The sequence below is a fragment of the Triticum aestivum genome, chromosome 6D (assembly GCF_018294505.1).
Source record: "Triticum aestivum cultivar Chinese Spring chromosome 6D, IWGSC CS RefSeq v2.1, whole genome shotgun sequence".
NCBI lineage: Eukaryota > Viridiplantae > Streptophyta > Magnoliopsida > Poales > Poaceae > Triticum > Triticum aestivum.
This window is the reverse complement of record NC_057811.1, coordinates 434662947-434671744: the sequence shown is the minus strand read 5'-3', so window position 1 is coordinate 434671744 and position 8798 is coordinate 434662947.

The following is an 8798-nucleotide window of genomic DNA, read 5'->3' as shown; positions in this document are numbered from 1 at the left end:
TCGATCGCCGTAGCCGTGGCCACCGTCGTCCGTTCGTCGCCCCGGCAAGTCGTACAGCTCCGCCGTGGTCCTCTGCTTCCACTACACCGCTGGATCGAGCCCCGGAGCCCCTCGCGTCGCCGCACTCTTCTTATTCTCCGGCTCGGCCACCGCATCATCCTCGTCCTTGATCTACGCCACCGGTCCTCCCCGAGCCCTCTGCCCAGACCCCACGCTCCCCCGGTGAGCTCCTGCGCCGAACGCGCCGTCCCCTGCCCTCTCTAGCCGCCCGTAGCCAGTACCCCGACGAAGCCCGAACCACCGCCGCCTCGTTTGGTCGCCGGCGCGTCTCCGGTGACCTTTTGGTCACGGGCTAGTGCCCAACGTGCTCGCCGCGCGGCTTAGAGAACGCCCAGCCCCTCCATTCAAGCTGCTACACAACGTAGCGCCGTCTTCGTCGAGCACCCGTACGCGCCGCCGCCTTTGCTCGTCGCCGGCGCCGATTCCGGCCAAGTCCGGCGATGCTACGACCACGCCTGGATGCGGCGCTGAGAGCTCGTTCGAATGAGACTAGCCCCGCTCCTCCCCGAGCCCTGTACGCGTTTTCCGGCGAGATCCGAGCCGCGCCGCCGCGTTTGGCGTCGCCGGCATTGAGCCGCCGGCCGCACTGAGCTGGCACACCTGGGGCCACCCCCTGGGTCACTGCCAGTGGGCCCCCTGCCCCCTGTTGACCAGTTGACCTAGTCAACTGGGCTGACTGGGCAGGCCCCAGCCACTGACGTGCGGGCCCCACCGCTTAATCCTATAATTAAAACATTTTAATAATTAAAACTAATTAGTTTAGTTGATTAGACACTGACAGGTGGGGTCCAGTAGTTAACTAATCTAAATTTAGTTAGTTTAAACTTCTGTTAGTCCACTGTCTATGACAGGTAGGACCCACTGGTCAGTTTGACCTGGTCAGCCGCTCTGTAGACTGCTGAGGTCATCATCACGTCATGCTGACGTCATATTCCTTTTCTGTTAAATTAAATAATTCCAGAAAATAATTAAATCTTTAGAAAATCATATAAAATAATCCGTAACTCGGATGAAAATACTTTCTACATGAAAGTTGCTCAGAACGACGAGACGAATCCGAATACGCAGCCCGTTCGTTCACCACACGTCCCTAGCATAGTGAACCTCCAAAATTTCACCTCCGGTCCATCTGTCCGAAAACGCGAAACATCGGTAATACTTTCCCGGATGTTCCCCCCCTTCGTCGGTAACACCTACTGCCGCGTTAGGGCACACCTAACACCGCTCATTGTCATGTCACGCATCGTCATGCTTATGTTTGCATTGTATTTACTGTTTCTTCCCCCCTCTTCTCTCCGGTAGACTACGAGACCGACGCTGCTGCTGCCCAGTTCGACTACGGAGTTGACGACCCCTCCTACTTGCCAGAGCAACCAGGCAAGCCCCCCCCCATTGATCACCAGATATCACCTATTCTTCTCTATACTGCTTGCATTAGAGTAGTGTAGCATGTTACTGCTTTCCGTTAATCCTATCCTGATGCATAGCATGTCCTTGCTACTACAGCTGTTACCTTTACCTGCAATCCTGCATGCTTAGTATAGGATGCTAGTTTTCCATCAGTGGCCCTACATTCTTGTCCGTCTGCTGTGCTATACTATCGGGCCGTGATCACTTGGGCGGTGATCACGGGTATATACTTATGTACTATATACATGACACATGTGGTGACTAAAGTCGGGTCGGCTCGTAGGAGTACCCGCAAGTGGATCTTTGTGGCGGAGCGACAGGGCAGGTTGAGACCACCTAGGAGAGAGGTGGGCCTGGCCCTGGTCGGCGTTCGCGGATATTTAACACGCTTAACGAGATCTTGGTATTTGATCTGAGTCTGGCCATTTGGTCTATACGCACTAACCAGCTACGTGGGAACAGTTATGGGCACTCGACGTCGTGGTATCAGCCGAAGCTCTTCTTGACGTCAGCGACGGAGCGGCGCGCGCCGGATTGGACTGGAATGCCTGCTAGGCTAGGTCTGCTTCCGGCCGCCCTCGCAACGTGCAGGTGTGCAATGGGCGATGGGCCCAGACCCCTGCGCGCATAGGATTTAGACCGGCGTGTTGACCTCTCTGTTGAGCCTAGGTGGGGCTGCGACGTGTTGATCTTCCGAGGCCGGGCATGACCCAGAAAAGTGTGTCCGGCCAAATGGGATCGAGCGTGTTGGGTTATGTGGTGCACCCCTGCAGGGAAGTTTATCTATTCGAATAGCCGTGTCCCTCGGTAAAAGGACGACCCGGAGTTGTACCTTGACCTTATGACAACTAGAACCAGATACCAAATAAAATACACCCTTCCAAGTGCCAGATACAACCCGGTGATCGCTCTCTAACAGGGCGACGAGGAGGGGATCGCCGGGTAGGATTATGCTATGCGATGCTACTTGGAGGACTTCATTCTACTCTCTTCTACATGCTGCAAGATGGAGATGGCCAGAAGCGTAGTCTTCGACAGGACTAGCTATCCCCCTCTTATTCTAGCATTCTGCAGTTCAGTCCACTGATATGGCCCTTTACACATATACCCATGCATATGTAGTGTAGTTCCTTGCTTGCGAGTACTTTGGATGAGTACTCACGGTTGCTTCTCTCTCTCTTTTCCCCCTTTCCCTTCTACCTGGTTGTCGCAACCAGATGCTGGAGTCCAGGAGCCAGACGCCACCGTCGACGACGACACCTACGGCACTGGAGGTGCCTACTACTACATGCAGCCCGCTGACGACGACCAGGAGTAGTTAGGAGGATCCCAGGCAGGAGGCCTGCGCCTCTTTCGATCTGTATCCCAGTTTGTGCTAGCCTTCTGAAGGCAAACTTGTTTAACTTATGTCTGTACTCAGATATGGTTGCTTCCGCTGACTCGTCTGTGATCGAGCACTTGTATTCGAGCCCTCGAGGCCCCTGGCTTGTATTATGATGCTTGTATGACTTATTTATGATTTAGAGTTGAGTTGTGTTATCTTCCCGTGAGTCCCTGATCTTGATCGTACACATTTGCGTGCATGATTAGTGTACGGTCAAATCGGGGGCGTCACTGCTATCAATTTGGAAAGTCAAACATAGACTAAGGCATAGCCTAGTGGTGGAAACGAGCTGATGCCTTCCCACCCACCCAGTTTCAGAGCATGGTACTTGCAGTTTGGATTTGTTGCACCAATTATACTGTAGGGGCCTCCCTTCTTATAGTTTTTCTGTCAGAAAAAGGGAATTCAAACATGATCACTTTCAATATATTTTTTTCCTACAAGTTGGAATCCCCTCCTATTTCTTGTTTTGACATCCCTATAGATTCTAGTGACTTTGAATGATTCCTACTTAGAATATAAGATGGAAAATAAGCTAGGATGTTGGCATGGCAAGTTACTTTTTGTGGGAGGTAGATCTATCCTTTTAAACCCACATCTTAGCAAAAGGCCAGTCTATGTGATGTCTTTTCATGGACTACCTAAAGGAGTGCAAAAAGATACAATTTATCTAGGAAAAGGATTCTATGTCAAGAAAATATAGAGTGTAGAAACATGCATTTAGTTGATTGGGCCACAATTTGTAGGCCAAAAATACAAGGGGCGTAGGTGTCCTGAATCTTAAGCTTGTGAACATAAGCTTATTAGGTAATTGGTTGTGAGGACTCAAGAATGGAAGAGGAGTGTGGTAAGATGTTCTTAAGAAACCCTATCTTAAGAAAATCCCACTTCCTCAAGCAAAAGCTAACGCGAGTCACTCCAAGTTATGACCAAAGTTTATGGACGTCAAACACATTTTCTATTCTTTTTGTAAAATAAAAATGGGGGTGGCAAAATGACCATGTTTATGGAAGATAGGTTGACTCGAAAAGAACTCGCTGCCTCTGCTTTCCCTAGACAATATTCCATTACTTTTTCCCATTTTATATTATCCTGAGTAAAAGGTATGAACTGACTAAGTCTTACAAGATTGATTTAGGAGGAGTACATAGACATTATCAACATGCTTGATCAAATAATCAGTAAGGTGAGTTGGTGGAGGATCCTGATTCCTAGGTAATATTCTTGCACCAAAATGGAATTTTAGCGTTAGATATTTTTTATATGTGCTTCACTGTATATTTCTTGCCTCCCCATAATAGAAACTATGGAAATAACAAAATTCCACTAGGATTAAAGTCTTTGGTTGACTTTTGCTTCATATAAGCATTCTAATCAGAGACATCCTAAATCATAGGGGTGGGAATGTTGCAGAACAATGTTTATTTTGTTTTTTGTGACAAAAGTATTGATCACCTCCTCTGTTCATGTCATACTACACAATACATTGGGTGGGTAGGGGCTGGGGTATGGCGTGCCTTCGATTTTTTTCAGTGTTTGGGCTAGCCTTTCTCATTTAAGTGACTCATGGTCTCGTGAGATTAAATGTGATATGAGAAGATGGTTTCTCTAGGATATGCTTGTTTTCATGGGATTTTTTCATCTGATCCAACAGCCATTGTTCATAGCATTTGTGAGTGGATTCTCTTCCTTCGTCAAACTGTGGAAAAAAATAACCGGCAGGTTCTCAAAGTAGGATCCAGAAGACTCAGGGAGGTGGCTGCCAAGGTATTTGATCGAGCAAAAATATGGGCTCCTATGCTCATGTTTTCTCTTCCCTTGAATTGCTCTGGCTTCCTACCTATAAATCATGCCTTGAAGTTGTTAGTTGGTTATGCATGTTTTTACTTCTTAGTCATCTCTGTGTGTTTCCCTTCCTCTCCTAGCATAGTGATGGCCATGGGTTGTGTTGGTGATCAGTCAGAAAAAGTAGGAGTACTAACCTTCTTTAGTCCTTGCATGGCAGGATTCCTTTCGTTTAGCTTTTCATTCCTATAAGGTTGAAAACCCTATTATCAAAAGAAGTAGAAAACCAGGAAAATCCGGCCACATTATATAAGAGAAAATGAGAAATGCGATGAACAGGCATACTTCACGCCGTCAGGTGGGCTCGATAAGGAAGACCGAAACAACTACACATACAATGTGAGTACAACGAGTGATCAGATGGTGCCCTGTAATTTGCTCCAATGCATGAATGGTTTGACGAGTAGTGTCAGGAGAAAATCGTATGAGATTGCGTGGGAAGCGTTGAACCCTTTGTCTCGGGCCGCATCTATATTTATAGGAAGTTTGCCGTGGCTTACAAGATTGGAATATTGCTTGGATTCTTCCAGATTACAACGAGAGAGAGATTACAACTTATAGGAGACGAAAGAATAGCGGTAGAGATAAAACAGATTTAAACAGACAACTACTTCTTCTATCCTACGTATTCTAACATCCTCCCTCAATCCAAACCTAGGGCACCTTGTCTAGGTTTAGATTGTACTTGAACTCATTCAGTCTCCTCGTAGTCAGTGGTTTAGTGAAGCCATCAGCAAGTTGATCTCCTGTGGGAATAAACTTGATATCAAGTAGCTTACGTGCTACTCTTTCTCTTACAAAGTGAAAGTCAACCTCTATGTGTTTTGTACGTGCATGAAAAACATGATTTGCTGACAAATATGTTGCACCAATGTTGTCACACCATAATCTTGTAGCTTGTGGAGCCTTGATCCCTAGTTCATATAAAAGAGTCTGGATCCACATAATTTCAGCAGTTGCATTAGCAAGAGCCTTATATTCTGCTTCAGTACTAGATCATGACACAGTAGCCTGTTTTCTTGCACTCCATGACACAAGGTTTGATCCCAGAAACACAGCAAATCCACCTGTGGACCTTCTATCATCAGCACACCCTGCCCAGTCTGCATCAGAGTATGCACTAACAAGCATAGATGGTGACTTAGTAATCTTGATTCCAAGTCCCATTGTAAATTTTAGATACCTCAAAATTCGTTTTACTGCTGTCCAATGAACTGTACTTGGCGCATGCAAATACTGACATACCTTATTGACAGAGTATGATATCCGGTCTAGTCAAAGTTAGATATTGGAATGCACCAACAACACTTCTATAATTAGTTGCATCATCTGCCCCGAGTAACTCTCCCCCTTCAACCGTAAGTTTTTCTGAAGTGAAAGAGGTGTACTCACTGGTTTGCAATGTTCCAGACCTACCCTTCTTAAAACATCCTTAGCATATTTCTCTTGTGTCAGAAGTATCCCATCCTTGATTGGTTTTACCTCTATACCAAGAAAATAGTGAAGATCACCCAAGTCCTTGAGTGCAAACTCCATGTTAAGATCACGAAGTAAACAAGTAGTGGCTTCTGAGCTGGAACTAACAACAATTATATCATCAACATAGACCAGAACAATCATAGAAATGTTTCCTTTGTTATAAAAGAATAATGAGATATCTGCCTTGCTTGAAGTAAAACCAAGTTGTTGTAACTGAGTGCTCAACTTGGAGTACCAAGCTCTTGGGCCTGTTTCAAACCATATAAAGCTTTATCCAATTTACAAACATAATGAGGGTGTGCTTTTGATCTCATACCCTGGTGGTTGCCGCATGAACACGAAAGACCCCTAACGTCAGGGGCTGACCACTGAGCTCAAGAAACGCGTTCTGAACGTCTAGCTGACGTAAGCTCCACCTCTGGAAATAGCAATAGACAATACAAGTCTAATGGTAGCTGCTTTAACTACAGGGCTAAAGGTATCTTTATAATCAATTCCAAACCTTTGCTTAAAACCTTTTGCAACTAATATAGCCTTGTATCTATCTATACTTCCATCAGACTTTCTTTTGATTTTATAGACCCACTTGTAGTCAATCACATTCTTTCCTTTTTCTGGTGGAACTAGGTGCCATGTTTTATTTTTCATGAGTGCTTGATACTCATTATCCATAGCCCTTCTCCATTCTTTATGAGCAAGAGCTTCAGTTAAATGAGTGGGTTCCCCAGTACTAGCAAGAAAAGCACGTTTATGAAGATCATACCTTACTATACCATCTTTGTACTCCTTGGGTTTAAACATTCCAGATTTTGATCTGGTATTGCGCTGAGGAATTTCAGATGTCATGTGTGAAGGAGTAGTACCAATTTCTGTAGCACCAGAATCATCCGCAGAAGATCCCAGCAAATCTGCCTCTATTTCTATGCTTGACGGCTCCTGATCCGAGACCTCCAGCGAGATCCGCCTCACATCCGGCGCACCAGGCAGAGGGCTCCGCGTGGCACCTCCTGGAGACACGCGGCCAGACGTGCGGGCCAACGCACTGTTGGCGGGCCCTTCGGCGGTCGGGCTGTCGGCCACTGGCTCGGCCTGCTCACATGTGGCGCGTGGGGAGCGGCTGCGCTCCACACCATCCGGCCCTGTGGGCTCCGCACTGGGGCTGCGGTCGGCCACGGGCTCCGTGCTGGCCCTGTCACTCGGCGCTGCATGTCCAGGATCAACATCGGATTGCGCACCCCTCCTGGACAGGGAATCAACCTGGGATCCGCTGCTGCTTTCTCTGTCCTTTTCTGCACACATAAAATCACAGCAAACCTTTGCATTTTTTTCATTAGTATCCATATTTTCAACTGGACTAGTCACTTGATCATTTTCTATTAACTCTCCCCCGTGATCAGAATGTGTCAAAGGATCAGATAAGAGAGAGATTTCTGCACGAAGAAGTGCTCCCGCATTGGGATGCAACTTGGCAAAAGGAAAGATATTTTCATCGAAGATGACATCCCGAGATATATAGATACGTCCAGTTGAGATTTCTAGACACTTGTAACTTTATGAAGATTACTATAACCGATAAACACACATTGAGTAGAGCGAAACTCAAGTTTGTGATGATTGTATGGACGAAGATTAGGATAACATGCACATCCGAAGACTTTGAGGGAATTATAATCAGGTTTTTGGTGGAACAATCGTTCTAGATGAGTAGTGTACCCAATGACTTTGCTAGGTAAACGATTGATGAGATAAGTGGCAGCAATGAACGCCTCATCCCAATATTTGAGAGGCATGGATGCGTGAGCAAGAAGAGAAAGCCCTACTTCAACAATATGACGGTATTTACGCTCGGCTGACCCGTTCTGTTGATGTGCATGTGGACAAGAAACATGATGTTCAATGCCTATGTTTCGGAAGAAGGAGTTAAGTTTTTCGTACTCTCCTCCCCAGTCACTTTGGACTGTAAGAATTTTCCTGTCAAATTGACGCTCAACAAGTTTTTGGAATTCTTGGAAGACAGTAAAAACTTCAGATTTGAACTTGAGCAAGTATATCCAAGTAAACTTGCTATAGTCATCAATGAAACTAACATAATATTTCTTTCGTCCAAAAGAATCTCGGGAATGGCCCCATACATCACTGAATATCAATTCTAAAGGAGCATGAGACACACTATATGACTTGGGATAGGGAAGTTGGTGACTCTTAGCACATTGACAAGCATCACAAACTGACTCTTTATTCTCACTACGAGACAATTGAAGATTGCCTTTATTCACTACTTGAGCAACTATTTTGGATGAAGGGTGTCCTAATCTTGGATGCCACCTCTCTAAGGATGATTTGACGACGGAGTATACTTGACGACGATGCTTGCGACTAAAAACCCTTGATGTAATGGGATATAGGCCGCCAACGCATCTACCGCGATGAAGGAGCTCCCTCGTTGCCCGATCCTTAATGAAAAAATAGTTGGGGTGAGTTTCAAAGAAAACATTATTATCGGTTGTCAAACGAGACATGGAAGCATGATTTTTGTTTTCTTGAGGGACATGAAGCACATCTTTTAAAAGAAGATCACGTTTAGAAGTAGGGAGGTTAATGGAAGATTGACCAATATGAA